A 15834-nucleotide genomic window follows, 5' to 3' on the forward strand; every position below is an offset into this window, starting at 1 on the left:
AGAGAGAGAGAGAGAGAGAGAGATATCAATTTGTTGCATCCTGCCTGCGCACACCCCAGCCAGTCTCGACCAGGGTCTGGGATCGAACCTGCCACCCTTCAGACCCTTCAGTGCTTGGGCCAACACTCTATCCACTGAGAAATACCGGCCAGGGCTTGACAGATGTATTTTTTAATTCTGTTATGTACTGGGCATTATATATATAATTTTATTTAACCACACAACACTATGACATGTGATCTGTGTTTACAGCTGTGAAAACTAAGACAAAGGCAGATAAAGTAGCTTGCATAAGATTACACAGAGGGAGGTGTGATATTTGAGCTTGGGTCCATCATTTTCTCCTCTTATCACTGTTCTACGAAACTAGCAATTGGTGTCATGTGAAATCAAGATTTTGTTAGCCATAGAAATTAATGGAGTTTGGGGGCAAAATTCCAGTGTTCATATCAGTTTTTCATTATTATTATTATTCTCTATTTGGGGGTTCTCATTTGCTACTCAGTTTTATTTTTTCCTATCTTAATTCAAGTTGGAATGGAAGCACATACCATAGGACTTAGCACAAAAGGTTTCTGTTACTTGTCATGTTGGAATTGGGTGATGTTAGAGTGTATTTAATTATTCATGTTAAATGAATGAACAATAAAGTAGTCCAAAGTTCAGCAATTATCTCCACAAAGCAGTACTACTGTTGGGATGCTGAGTTAGAATGAAAACTACTTTGTCAGTAAAAAGTCTTTCAGTAGGAACCTCTTGCTGTGACAGTATCTCCCTCCCAAACATATACAGTTGTACACATGTGTAGATATAGAAAGTTATTCTGGATGAATGCCCTGGTTATGAATCTTTTATGTGTGGAATGTTGCTTCTAAGGGTTGAAGGTAGTAAGTATAATGACTATCAATGCTAATTCGACAACAGTGTAGCTATTGATTTTTGTCAAATGGGAGAATCAAGCCCTTTATTAATTGTTTGTAGTACTTGGGCAAAGCATAATCTTATGTGTGGTATTGAGATTAAAGAATGCAGGAGCCAGGCTAAGCTCATCCATTTTTCTTGTGAAGAAACTGGGGAGCCTCTTCTTATGTCCAGCTTATGGCTCCAATTTCATTTTTTGCCTAATAGAGAAAATCCTGCTATTGCATACTTGTCACTTTTGTTTTAAAATAGTAAAGCTTGCCAGTGATGAAATATTTGAAAGTCTATTAAAGTTTAGATAATGAGAAGTAAATATACTTTCCACCATTGGCTTTTCCCCACTGCCAGTCATCCATTGTTTTCTTACCTTTATCATTTCAGTCTCCTAAGGTATCTCTTCCTTTGCAGGTGCTTTCATCTGTGCTTCTGATTATGTTATTCACCAAACCCAGAATCTGAACTAGTATTTATCTTCTAGCTCTTGTACCTTTTAGTCTTTGTTCCCTGAATCCTTCTCTTCAACCTACCATATGTTGAAGTCCTTTCCCACTTTATTTATTTATTTAAAACTAGAGGCCTGTTGCACGAAGAGATTCGTGCAATAGGCCTTCCCTTCTCCTGGCTGCCGGCACAGGTTTTCCTCTGGCACCCAGGACCCAGGCCTTCGCTTCGGCTGGAGCCGCCTTCAGTCTTACATCTTCGCGGCTCCAGCTCGCCTTCAGTCTTCCCTCCACCACTTGGAGCCTATGTATGCAAATTAACTGCCAACAAAGATGGCGGTTAATTTGCATATTGCGCTGATTAGCCAATGGGAGGCATAGTGAAGGTATGGTCAGTTACCATGTTTGTCTATTATTAGATAGGATCTTTTTATTGATTTCAGAGTGGAAGGGAGAGGGAGAGAGATATAGAAGCATCAATGATAAGAGAGAGTCATTGATCAGCAGCCTCCTGCACACCCCCTGTTGGGGATCAAGCCTGTAACCTGGGTATGTGCCCTGACTGGGAATTGAACCATGACCTCCTGGTTCATAGGTGGACACTCAACCACTGAGCCACACCAGCCAGGCACTTCCCACTTTAAATAGCCATTCCTGACACCTCTTCCACTCTACCTGTCTCTCCTAGTCCTCTTAAGGATAATATGCCCTTATTATTTGTAATTCCTTACTATTTTTCACTTTTCCACACTTGTATAAACTGCTCTCTTTGAAAATCACTAATGATTGTTGGGGGCGTGGGGAATGAAGAGTGACTGCTAATAAATTTCTTCGGAGATGATAGAAATGTTTTGAAATGTGGTTATGGTGATGATTCACAACTCTGAATATACTAAAAACAACTGAATTGCATACTTTAAATGAGTGAATTATATAAGTGAATTATATCCCAATAAAACTAAATAATCACAAATGTGCACTTAGATCTAAATATTTTTCAGTCCTCATCTTATGTCACCTCCCTGTAGTTTCTGACAATACTGATTGCTTTCTTCTTAGGATGCTCTGTTCCCTCATTTCTCTGATACCAGTCTTCATACCTATCAGTTATTGTTCTCTGATCTTTAGTTTCCTCATGATTTCTTCCTTATCTCTTTCTCTCCCTTCATTCTACACATTCTCCCAAGGTAGTCTCAACTACTTTCATGTCGTCATAGTCAAATTGCTCTGTTGAGCCCAAGGCCCAGTATTTCTTGTCAAGCAGCAGACTTGAACTGTATTTCCCACAGGTATTTCAAAATAGTGTTTTGGTCTGACTAAAAAGGACGATGTATCTCTGAAAACCAATTCTGAGAATATTCACAATGATTTTCTTCTCTCAAAGAAAGAAATTAATGGTTTATTATTTGACATAGGTAAGATGACTCCCAAATACTTTAAATGAAAACGAATGCAACAAGAGTAGATTAAAAATATTATAGGTTAAAATACTCTAAGTATGATATTTTTGTATGCTTTAAGTATCTTACAGATTATCAAAGATACTCTACAGTGAATAGTTGCTTCCTAATCTGGTCTATATTAGAGTTAATTTCATTTATTGATTTAATAAACATCTGAATGAAAGCTTGCTTATTTCAGGACTGTTCTAGGTGCTTGAGTTATAGGAGTGAACCCAACAGATAAATCCCAGCTTCATGAAATTTACAGTCTAGAGGGGAAAGCTAGACAATAAAATCTTATATAATAAAGAGCTAATAAGTAAATAGTCATCATGCCCTCATGCCATCACGCTGTAACTGCTCAGATACTCAACACTGGGGAGAGAGGAATGGGGACCAGCCAGGCACAAATGAGCTCGTGATAGAGGAATGGGAACCAGCCAGGCTGCAGCCCGGGAGAGGGACAAGCCACCCACCCACGGTCCCCTGCGGCTGCAGCTGGCCTGGGCGAAGCTGGTCTGGGTCCTGGGTGCCTGCTGCCAGCCAGACGGAGGGAAGCCTGGGTCCCGGGTGCCTGCAACCAGCCGGAGGAGGAAATCCTGGGCCCCGGGTTTGTGGCGAGGCAGAGGTGATTAGGGGCGATCAGGCCAGCAGGGGAGCTGTTAGGGGTGATCAGGCCGGTAGGGGAGCAGTTAGGGGCGACCAGCCGGGCAGGTAGAGGTGATTAGGGGCAATCAGGCAGGCAGGCAGAGGGGTTAGGGCAGCCGTGGGCAAACTACGGCCCGCGGGCCGGATCTGGCCCGTTTGAAATGAATAAAACTAAAAAAAAAAAAAGACTGTACCCTTTTATGTAATGATGTTTACTTTGAATTTATATTAGTTCACACAAACACTCCATTCATGCTTTTGTTCCGGCCCTCCGGTCCAGTTTAAAAACCCATTGTGGCCCTCGAGTCAAAAAGTTTGCCCACCCTTGGGTTAGGGGCTGGCAGGCAGGCAAACGGTTAGGAACCAGTGGTCCCAGATTGCGAGAGGCAGTTGGACATCCCCCGCGGGGTCCCAGATTGGAGAGGGTGCAGGCCAGGATGAGGGACTCCCCCCCCCCCCCATGCACAAATTTCGTGCACTGGGACTCTTATAAATAAGTAAAATATATAGTATACTGGATGGTACTAAATCTAAGGAGAATATAAGTAAAGTGCATAGGCAGTGAAGTTAGAGAAAGTTAGGGTTTTAACTAGGTTGTTAGTGAGGACTTGACTCAGAAGTCACCTTCTCAACGAAAACTTGAAGAAAGTTAGAGAGTGATCCATTCAGCTATCCAGGGGAAGATAAGTCAGAGGGAATAGAAGAGCAGAAGCTCTAAATGAGATGCATAATGAGGAACAAGGAGGCTGATGGAGCAATAGCAGAGAGGAGAGTTAACAAGAGAGAAGTAATAGGTGGGCCAGATATTAGAGTGTCTGATGGATTGTCAAGATTTTACCTTTTCTCTGAGCAAAGATAGGAGCTGTTAAAAGTTCTGAGCAAAGGGCTGCATAAAAAGATCTAGGTGTTTCAGAATTACTCTGGTTACTGTGTTGAGAATAGTCTACAAGTGGAAGATAGAGGGATGGCAGAGACGGACTATGAGGCTATTTCAATAATCCAGGCAACAGATCATGGTTGGTTTAAGAAGGTAACTGGAATATAATGAAGGAATGCTCAGATTTAGAAATATTTCAAGGTAGAGCCTATATTTTTTAAAACAAACATGAGAACATTTTTTTAAAAATTTACTTTTTATTAAGTTTAAATCCTTGAGGAGTACAGCATTACACAGATTCTGTGTCCAGTGGCCTGAGCAGGAAGGTTCTTCAGAATGCAGCATGAACCATGCCACTGTTTCCATGAGCATGAGTTATCTTCCCCAGATTACTCTGGTTTTGTTTGGTTTGTCACGAGGAGTCACCGTGTTGTTCTTTGCTTTGTACACATAAACACATCTCTTGCCTAGATAGAATTCAGTTTCATTTCAAACATAAGTACTTTCAGTTTTAAGAAGAGCTGTGTGCTCCCTCAGGTTCCAGAGACCACACTTATAGCCAGCAAAAATGGCCTTGGACCACAGTCTTCTAGACCTATTTGTCGTTGTAGAAGTCTGTTCCCGGCAGGCCTCCCCAGGCTCCCAGATGGCGGGGAAAAAGGAGCCTCTAAGATTTTATGAACATATCCATCACTGTCTGATAGAGCCACCACCAAACATTGCTGCCTTCCTAACAAACTGTAATTGAATTTGTATTTTCTAATTTAATTCAAGTAAGAAGTAAGATAGATTTACTGGATATACATAGGATGGTGAGAGTGTACTATCATCTCTTACTGATAGGAATATCTTACTATTCATTTTTAAATGTTCTACTTGTGTTTTAAAATGCAATGAATATTTTTACATAAATTGATAATATTATGTGCAATGCCCATTAAGTAATTCACACATGGTGAAAATTTGAGAAACGGTATTTTATAGCTTGTTTTCTTTTACATTCTTACTTATCCTTTTCTCCATCTCTTAATGAGTAAGGGTAGTGTCCTTAATTTAGCCTATAGATTGGCGAATGAAAAGGGACAGTAAAGCTCTTAATTGTATTTTTATATGGTATCACTAAGAAGTTGAACTTGTGTTTACATAATTTGCCACATGTAGGTAAAAAATACCCATGTTAGCCCCAACCTGTTTGGCTCAGTGGATAGAGCGTCGGCCTGCGGACTGAAGGGTCCCAGGTTCGTTTCCAGTCAAGGGCATGTACCTTGGTTGCGGGCACATCCCTAGTAGGGAGTGTGCAGGAGGCAGCTGATTGATGTTTCCCTCTCATCGATGTTTCTAACTCTCTATCCCTCTCCCTTCCTCTCTGTAAAAAAATCAATAAAATATTTAATTAAAAAAAATACCCATGTTCTACTTATAATATAGGTGTTCTTTGTTATTTTTCACATTTCATAATATAGATATGAAAATGTGGTATTTAAAATATGTGGGAGTGGTTTTATTGTGAAACTAGAGACCCGGTGCGTGAAATTTGTCTACTCGCGGGGCGGGGGTCCCTCAGTCCGGCCTTGGGGGAGCGGGCCTAAACTGCCAGTCGGACGTTCTTATTGCTGCCTTGGAGGCGGGAAAGGCTCCCACCACTGCCACTGCGCTCACCAGCTGTGAGCCTGACTTCTGGCTGAGTGGTGTTCCCCCCCCCCCCCCCCCCCGTGGAAGTGCACTGACCCCCAGGGGGCAGCTCCTGCATTGAGCACCTGCCCCCTGGGGGTCAGTGCACATCATAGCGACTGGTCATTCTGCTGTCAGGCAGAAACCAGCTCTCCAACATCCCCTGAGGGGTCCTGGATTGCGAAAGGGCACAGTCCAGGCCAACGGACCCCACCGATGCATGATAGGGGCTGGAGAGGAACGAAGGAGGTTGGCCAGCTGTGGAGGGACTGCAGGAGGGCTCCAGGGCGTTTCCAACCTGTCTTGCTCAGTCCCAATTGGCTGGACCCAGCAGCAAGTTAACCTGTTGTTCGGAGCGCCTGCCCCCTGGTGGTCAGTACATGTCATAGCGAGCAGTTGAGTAGCCTTAGCATATCATTAGCATATTACACTTTGATTGGTTGAACGGCCGACCAGACGACCAGACACTTAGCATATTAGGCTTTTATTATAAACTAGAGGCCCGGTGCACAAAAATTTGTGCACTCGGGGGGAAGCGGGGCCCCTCAGCCTGGCCTGTGCCCTCTCGCAGTCTGGGACCCCTCGGGAGATAACGCCCTGCTGGCTTAGGCCTGCTCCCGGGTGGCAGAGGGCAGGCCCAATCCCTAGGTGCAGCCCCTGGTCGGGCTCAGAGCAGGGCTGATTGGGGAGTTGGGGCGCCGCCCCCTGTCATGCACAGAGCAGGGCGGATCGGGAGGTTGCGATGCCACCCCCAGTCACACTCAGGGTAGGGCCGATTAGGGGGTTGGGGCACCACCCCCTGTCACACTCAAGGCAGGGTCGATGGGGAGGTTGCGGCGCCACCCCCTGTCATGCACAGAGCAGGGCCAATCCGGGGGTTGGGGTGCGGCCCCCTGTCACGCACAGAGCAGGGCCCATCAGGGGCTTGAGGAGCTCCCCCGTGTCACTCAGAGAGTAGGGCCGATAGGGGAGTTGGGGCACCACCCCCTGTCACACACTGAGCAGGGCGGGTCAGGGGGTTGGGGCGCTGCCCTCTATCACCCACAGAGCAGGGCCGATCAGGGGGTTGGGATGCCACCACTCTCACACTCAGGGCAGGGCTGATGGGGAGGTTATGGCTCTATCCCATCACACACAGAGCAGGGCCCGTGGTAGGGGTGGGGGTTGTGGCGCCGCCCTCTATCACCCACAAAGCAGGGCCGATCAGGGGGTTGGGGCGCCGCACCCTGTCACACACAGAGCCGCAGGGCAATCAGAGGTTGGGGAGCTCCCCGCTATCAGGCACAGAGCAGGGCTGATCAGGAGGTTGGGGCACCTTCCCCTGTCACGAACAGAGCAGGGCGGATAGGGAGGTTGTGGCCCCACCCCCTGTCACACACAGAGCCGCAGGGCGATCAGGGGGTTTGGGCGCTGCCCCCTGTCACGCTGATCCCGGTGCCAGGAGGCCTCTCGGCTCTGCTGATCCCGGTGCTGGGAGGCATATTACCCTTTTACTATATAGGATAGAGGCCTGGTGCATGGGTGGGGCTGGCTGGTTTGCCCTGAAGGGTGTTCTGGATCAGGGTGGGGGTCCCCACTGGGGTGCCTGGCCAGCCTGGGTGAGGGGATGATGGCTGTTTGCAGCTGGTCACACACCATTCAGGGTGGGGGTCCCCACTGGGGTGCTTGGCCAGCCTGGGTGAGGGGATGATGGCTGTTTGCAGCTGGTCACACACCCTTCAGGGTGGGGGTCCCCACTGGGGTACCTGGCCAGCCTGGGTGAGGTGATGATGGCTTTTTGCAGCTGGTCACACACCCTTCACGGTGGGGGTCCCCACTGGGGTGCCTTGCCAGCCGGGGTGAGGGGCTGAGCGCTGTTTGCAGCTGGTCACACACCCTTCAGGGTTGCGGTCCCCATTGGGGTGCCTGGCCAGCCTGGGTGAGGGGCTGAGGGCTGTTTTCAGGCTGGCGGGTGATGGAAGCTCCCAACCGCTCCTTTTCTTCTTTTCTTTTTTAATTCTGGGCCAGCTTTAGCTCTGAGGCTCCAGCTCTTAGGCCTCCGCTGCTGAAAGTAGGTAATCGAAACAATGTATAACTCCAGTTCTGAGATCCCAGCTCGCTGAAAGCTGGTTTCTGGGGTTTTTTTTTAGCTTCTATATTTGTTAAAATGTTTCAAACTGCAGGCTCAGAGGCCGGCAAGGCAGGCGGGGAACGTTGGAATCCTCCGTCACTGAAGCAAGCAAGCCTCATGTTAGTTTCCAGCTGCCATCTTGGCTGACAGTTAATTTGCATATCTCCCTGATTAGCCAATGGAAGGGTAGTGGTCGTATGCTAATTAACATGTTTCTCTTTTATTTGATTAGACTAGATACCCGGTGCACAAAAATTTGTGCACTAGGGGCATCCCTCAGCCCGGCCTATGCCCTCTTGCAGTCTGGGACCCCTCAGAGGATGACCACCTGCTGGCTTAGGTCCACTCACTGAGGGATTGGGCCCAAGCTGGCAGTCAGACATCCCTCTGGCAGTCCAGCAGCCCTCGGGGGATGTCCACTTACCAGCAGGAGCAGACCTAAGCTGCAGTCGGACATCCTTAGTGCTGCTGAGGAGGCGGGAGAGGCTCCCGCCACCACCGTTGTGCTGGCAGCCATCAGCCTGGCTTGTGGCTGAGCAGAGCTCCCCCTGTGGGAGCGCACTGACCACCAGGGGACAGCTTCTGCATTGAGCGTCAGCCCCTTGGTGGTCAGTGTGTGTCATAGTGACCAGTCATTCCCAGTCGTTATGCTGTTAGGGTCAATTTACATATTACCCTTTTATTATATAGGATAGAGGCCTGGTGCACAGGTGGGGGCCGGCTGGTTTGCCCTGAAGGGTGTCCCGGATCAGGGTGGGGGTCCAGGGGTGAGGGGTGCTGGGTGAGGGGATGATGGCTGCATGGCTGCCAGCACAGCGGTGGTGGCGGGAGCCTTTCCCGCCTCCTCAGCAGCACTAAGGATGTCCGACTGCAGCTTAGGTCTGCTCCTGCTGGTAAGTGGACATCCCCCGAGGGCTGCTGGGCTGCCAGAGGGATGTCTGACTGCCTGGCCAGCCTGAGTGAGGGGCTAATGGGTGTTTGCAGGCTGGTCAAGCCCTCCCAGGGGGGACCCTCACCCCATGGAGGTTTGGTCACCTGGGTGAGGGGCTGAGGGCTGTTTGCATGCTGGTCAAGCCCTCCCAGGGGGGACCCTCACCCCATGGAGGTTTGGTAACCTGGGTGAGGGGCTGAGGGCTGTTTGCAGGCTGGCCACAACCCCTTGAGGGTGTGGGGGGGGTCCCAACTGGGGTGTCTGGCCAGTCTGGGTGAGGGGCTGAGGGCCATTTTCAGGCTGGCCAAGCCCCCCAGCGATGGAAGCTCCCAGCCTCTTTTTTTCTTTTTTATTCTGGGATTTATTTACCTTCTATAATTGAAACTTTGTAGCCTTGAATGGAGCTCAGAGCTGGCCTGGGCGGGCGGGAAGCTTGGCTTCCTCCGTTGCCAGGGGCAACCCAAGCCTCCTGCTCACTCCAGCTCCGTGGCCACAGCCAGCTGAAAGCAGGTATCGGGTTTATTTATCTTCTATAATTGAAACTTTGTTGCTTTGAGTGGAACTCAGAGCCTGTCACGGCAGGCGGGAAGCTTGGCTTCCTCCATCACTGGGGCAACCAAGCCTCCTGCTTGCTCCAGCTCCGTGGCTGCCGGCCGCCATCTTGGTTGGGTTAATTTGCATATAGTCGCTCTGATTAGCTGGTGGGCATGGCTTAAGGCATAGCAAAGGTATGGTCAATTTGCATGTTTGTCTTTTATTAGTGTAGATAACACACAGAAAAGTGCATAAAGCATATATGATTATTGAACACATACTTCTAAAGTAAACACTTATATGATCAGTAGATAGGTTAGGAACTAGAACGTTGCTGATATTCCAGAAGTCCCCAGGGCACTTCTTCCTGATCATCAATCTCCCTCTCTCTATGAGTAATCACTATGTTAACTTTGATAATCCTTTCTTTTCCTTCACAGTTTTACCCTTATATAAGCACAAGAGGCCTGGTGCACGGATTCATAGACTGGTGGGGTCTCTCGGCCTGGCCTGTGCCCTCTCGCAATCTGGGATCCCTCGGGGGATGTGGGACTGCTGGTTTCTGCCCGATTCCTGCAGGCCAGGCTGGTTTCAGCCCAATCCTCACAGACCAGGCCGAGAGACCACACCAGTGCACGAATCTGTGCACTGGGCCTCCAGTATACATGTAAGATCTTTCGTTGATCTCTTCCCGACCTACTCCCTTCCCCTTTCCCTCTGAGATTCATCAGTCTGTTCCATGTTTCCATGCTGTGTGTTGAGTGTCTGCCCCCCCTGGTGGTCATTGTGTGTCATAGCTACCGGTCGAACAGTCAAATGGTTGCTTAGGCATATATATATATATATATATATATATATATATATAGTCTTAATATAATTTAGTTTTTTTATGTTTTTGAACTTTATATGAATGGAATCATATGTATATTTGTCTCTCCATTAACATTGTCTCTAAGTTTAGTCTATTAAAATTTTTTAATTTGCTCATTGGCATTGCTATATATAATTTCATTAAATGAACTGTGATATCTACACTAATAAAAGAGAAAAATGGTAATTGGTGTACGGCGCTACCCTTTTCATTGGCTAATCAGGACTATATGCAAATTAACTGCCAACTAAGATTGGCAGTTAACTGCCAACAAGATGGCGGTTAATTTGCATATGTAGGCACAATGCAGGGAGGCAAAAGGGAAAGCAGGAAGAAGCCCCCTGCCACTGACAGTGATCGGAAACCCAGGGGGGAGCTAAGAGCTGGGGGGCAGGGCAAAGGCGGCCCTGGGGCCACCTTTGCCCTGCCCCCCAGCCATGATCGGAGAATCAGGTGCCTTTTCCGCCCTGGCCAGTGATAGCAGGAAGTAGGGGTGGAGCCAGCGATGGGAGCTGGGCACGGTCGAAGCTGGCAGTCCCAGGAGCTAGGGGTCCCTTGCCTGGGCCTAAAGCGAAGCCCACGATCGCGGGGCCTCTGCAGCTGCGGGTCCCCGCTGCCCAGGCCGGACGCGTAGGCCAGAGGCGTTAGGCCTGGGCAGGGGCGGAGCCTGCAACCGCGGGGAGCTGGGGGTCCCCTGCCCAGGCCTGACACCTCTGCCGGAGCCTCAGGCCTGGTCAAGAGGCCGATCCAGTGATTGGTGATCGGAGGGTGATGAGGGTCAACTCCTCTGGCCGAGGCATCAGGCCTGGGCGGGGGCCTGGGGGTCCCCTGCCCAGGCCTGATGCCTGGGCCAGAGGCATCAGGCCTGGGTGGGGGGCGGAGCCGGGGATTGGGGGGATATGATGGTCCCCTTGCCCAGGCCTGAAGCCTGGGTCAGAGGAGTCAGGCTTGGGGGGGGGGGGTGGAGCAAGCGATCAGAGGGAGATGGGGGTCCCCTGCCCAGGCATGATTCCTGGGCCAGAGGCCTCAGGCCTGGGCGGGGGCCAGAGCCAGTGATCGGGGGGAAATGGGGGTCCCCTGTCCAAGCCTGACACCTCTGGCGGAGGCGTCAGGCCTGGGCAAGGGGCCGATCAGGTGATCGGAGGGTGATGGGGGTCTACGCCTCTGGCCAAGGCATCAGGCCTGGGCAAGGGGCATAGCCAGCAATTGGAGGGGTCTGGGGGTCCCCTGCCCAGGCCTGATGCCTGAGCCAGAGGCATCAGGCCTGAGCTGGGGGCAGAACCAGTGATGGGGGGAAATGACGGTCCCCTGCCCAAGGCCTGGGCAAGGGGCCGATCCTGCGATTGGAGGGTGATGGGGGTCAACGCCTGAGTGCTCCCAGTATGTGAGAGGGGGCAGGCTGGGCTGAGGGACACTCCCCCCCCACACACACCCAGTGCACGAATTTCGTGCACCGGGCCCCTAGTAACAATAATAAAAAAATTTGTCTTTGCTCTAGCTGGTTTTGCTCAGAGGTTAGAACGTAAGCCCTCAAACTCAATTTCAGTCAGGGGCATATAGCTTGGTTGCAGGCTTGATCCCTGGCCTGGTTGCAGGAGGCCACCAATGGATATGTCTCTCTCACATTGATATTTCTTTCTCTCTTTTTCCCCCTCTCTTCCACTCTGTAAAAATCAATGGGAAAAATATCCTCAGGTGAGAATTAACAACAACAACAAATTGGTCTTTGTCCCCAGTTCCTGCAATGCAACTTCTAAAACCTTGGGAATTGCCCAGTCAGTGTGGCTCAGGGTTGAGAGTTGACTCATGAACCAAGAGGTCCCCGGTTCAATTTTGGGTTAGGGCACATGCTGAGGTTTCGGGCTTGATCCCCAGTAGGGCACATGCAGGAGGCAGCCGATTGATGTTGATGTTTCTCTCTAATCAATGTTTCTATCTCTCTATTCTTCTCCTTTTGTCTCTAAAGTATCAACCAAAACATATTTTAAATAATTTAAAGCCATGGAAATCACCAGAGTGATAAGAAGAGTCTTTTGTATGCTAATGAGATTTCTAGTGTTGGGGACCCCTAGATAGCTTCAGGATGGGGACTGGTCACCAGAAAGACCAAGATTTGATTAGAGGGCTGGAAGGGAGGGAGGGAGTAGGGAAGAGAGAGAGAGAGAAACATTGATATGAGAGAGACACATCAATTGTTTGCCTCCTGCATGTGCATGGGAATTGAACCTGCAACTCAGGCACGTGCCCTTGACAAGGAATTGAACCCACAACCCTTTGGTGCACAGGCTGACACTCTAACCACTAAGTCAAACCTGTCAGGGCTCTTTTGCTCTTATTTCTCTTTCATAAGATGGATGCTTAGTTCATTAATTTTTCAACCTTTCCACTTACGTGACATCATTAAAAATTACTATAAAATTTTCTTTACTGTTTTATGTATCTAATAAAGTTTAGTTTGAATATTTTTCACTTCCTCTGTAAGTTTGTTATCAATTTGGTTTATATTAGCTTTAGTGTAACTTTTAAATTGCTATTGCCCCAAGAGTAAACATCTTTATTGTGAACTGCTTTTTCACACTCTTCAGCCCCTTTCCCATATGGTTGTTTTCCTTTATTAACTCCTTGTTATGTATTAGAAAAGTTACCTCTTTCTCTGTGACATAAGTAGCAAATATTTTTTTTCTAGTTTATTGTCTTTTCATTGACATTTTTATTGGTTATTTTATTTTACTTTTCAGCACCTAGAACAGTGCCTGGCTTATAGTATACACCCAATAAATATTTATTGAAGAAATTAATAAATTCGTTGGTGCTTGTTTGCCAGATTAGGGTAGCTTCCTTTCATCCTGAGGTTACATAGCATTCTGTTTTCTTTTGATTTTATTACCTTTTATTACATTTAAATATTTAATCTTTTTGTAACTTATCCAATTCGGCCAATGTGGCTCAGTGGCATTGTCAACATATTTCTCTATAAAATGTTAAAATTTTTCTAATTGTAGAAAAGATTAATTGGAAATTATATACTTTAAAAAGTTTTCAAAGATGATAAGATAGGCTTTAGTTAAAAGGCTATGTGACATTTGTGGGACTTAAAAATATAAAATTTCCTTCTGAAAAATAACTATTAGATATTTGGAATACTTTATTGACCTGAGGGAAGGGGTAACTTTTGTGAAGATAAATTTTCCTTACCATAAAGAAATTTACCATAAAGACAAATTTTCCTTACCATAATGAAGCTTATTTATCATGCTTTTAGTTCCTTTCTTCATAAATTCTAATCTTGTGTTGTCCACTAGCCACCTTTGACTGCTGAACACTTGAAATGTAGCTAGTCTAAGTTGAAATGTGGTAAGTGTAAATATATACCAGATTTTGAAGACTTAAGTATAAAAAAAAGAATGTAGCCTGGCTGGTGTGGCTCAGTGATTGAGCATTGACCTATGAACCAGGAAGTCACAGTTCAATTCCAGTCAGGGCACATACCCAGGTTGTGGGCTTGATTCCTAGTAGGGGGTGTACAGGAGGCAGTCGATCAATGATTCTCTCTCATCATTCATGTTTTTCTCTTCTTCTCTTTCCTCTCTGAAATCAATAAAAATATATTTTAAAAAATAATGTAAAACAACCCTTTCATATTTTTTATATGGGTTACTTATTTAAATAATAATTTGGATATGTTGGATTAAGTAAAATATATTGAAATTAATTTTATCTGTTTTGTTCATTAATATAAATATTAAAATTTTTAAATTTCAAACATGCCTTGCTTTCTGTTTCTTTTGAATAGTGCTGCTTTAACCTAATGTCACCCAACACCTGGACAGTCTTCCATTTTGTCTTTTTGACAAATTGGTATAGTGCCTACCTCCAAAGTACTTGGTTTCTTTTGTCAGATGAGTTTTTTCCCTCCATGAATCAGTAGAGATAGGAGAATATTATCTTGTCTATTGGAGTTTTTCCTTTTAGCACAGATAGAGTACTTCTCTTCTATTTTTAGTTTTCTGTTGCCATCTCCCTTCTAGTTTACAAGTTAATATTTTCTGTTACCACTTGTTTATACTAAACTCAACCACATGATTTTTCAAATTTAGTTGAATTAATAATAAATGAGCTCTTTAAGTATGTTCTTTTTTAAAAAATATTTTATTGGTTTTAAAGAGAGAAAGAGGAAGGGAGAGAAATAGAAACATCAATGAGAGAGAAACATCACTGATTGGCTGCCTCCTGCATGCCCCCTACTGGGGATGGAGCTCACAATCTGAGCATGTGTCCTGACTGGGAATTCAACCAGTGATCTTTGACACTCAACCACTGAGCAACACTGGCCAAGGCTGAGTATGTTCTTTTGTTTCAGAATTAGAACTTCTTTGTTAAAGGATTGATGTCTTAAGCTCTCGAGTCGTTGGTGCATTCATTCAAGAACTATAGTAGGGCCAAAACCGGTTTGGCTCAGTGGATAGAGCGTCGGCCTGCGGGCTGAAGGGTCCCAGGTTCGATTCCGGTCAAGGGCATGTACCTGGGTTGCGGGCACATCCCCAGTGGGAGATGTGCAGGAGGCAGCTGATCGATGTTTCTAATTCTCTATCTCTCTCCCTTCCTCTCTGTAAAAAATCAATAAAATATATTAAAAAAAAAAAAAAAAAGAACTATAGTAGGTTTGAAAGTAGAGGATGAATAAAATAAGAATTCATGCCGTCAATGAAATTATAAATTTGCTGGTCATCTGGTGATAAAAAAAATTAACCAATAAATTGATACATGTTATAACTAACTAGCAGTATTAACTACTTAATGGTAGAATTAAAAGAAACAATAAAATTTATTAGTGCATATAGAAATAACCCCAGGATTAAGGAAGAAACTTGATATTTATAATGAATGAGGTATGTTTAGACACTTAATGATTCTAGATAACTGTTAACATTAAAATATATCATAGTGAATTAGAACTGCCTAAATTTGAGTCCTGATTTCACCACTAGCTGCTGTGAACTTTGGCAGATAATATAACTTGTGCTTACGTTTCATTTGTATACTTGGGATAATAATAGTAGCTACTTAGTAGAATTTGTGAGGATTAAATTAGTTAATATAATGCTTAAAACAATGTTTGGCCTAAGGTATATGTACTACAGGTTTTTTTTTAACTCCTCACCCGAGGATATTTTTCCATTGATTTTTTTTTTTAAAGAAAGTGGGAGAGGGAAAGAAAGAGAGAAATATTGATGTGAGAGAAACATCGCTTGGTTGCCTCCTGCACAAGCCCTGACCAGGGACTGGGCCTGGGAGGAGCCTGCAACCAAGGTATGTGCCCTTGACCGAAATCAAACCTGGGACCCTTGGTCCATACACCGTCGCTCTATCCACTTGAGCCAAATTGGCT

At 46.2% G+C, this 15834-nt stretch overlaps 1 protein-coding gene and 1 pseudogene across 2 annotated transcripts in view; one reads left to right on the forward strand and one right to left on the reverse strand.

Moving 5' to 3' along the window:
- Positions 1-15834, forward strand: part of PIK3C2A (phosphatidylinositol-4-phosphate 3-kinase catalytic subunit type 2 alpha) — a 96275-nt gene that overhangs the window by 7606 nt on the left and 72835 nt on the right. The window lies entirely within an intron of this gene.
- LOC308525406 (large ribosomal subunit protein eL33-like) lies at positions 4595-5504 on the reverse strand (annotated as a pseudogene). Its single transcript has 2 exons — positions 5501-5504; positions 4595-4993 (listed from the first exon to the last, which is right to left on the reverse strand). The product of its transcript is annotated as a large ribosomal subunit protein eL33-like (transcript).

The sequence above is a fragment of the Myotis nattereri genome, assembly GCF_964212035.1.
Source record: "Myotis nattereri genome assembly, chromosome: 9".
In the NCBI taxonomy this organism is placed as follows: Eukaryota; Metazoa; Chordata; class Mammalia; order Chiroptera; family Vespertilionidae; genus Myotis; species Myotis nattereri.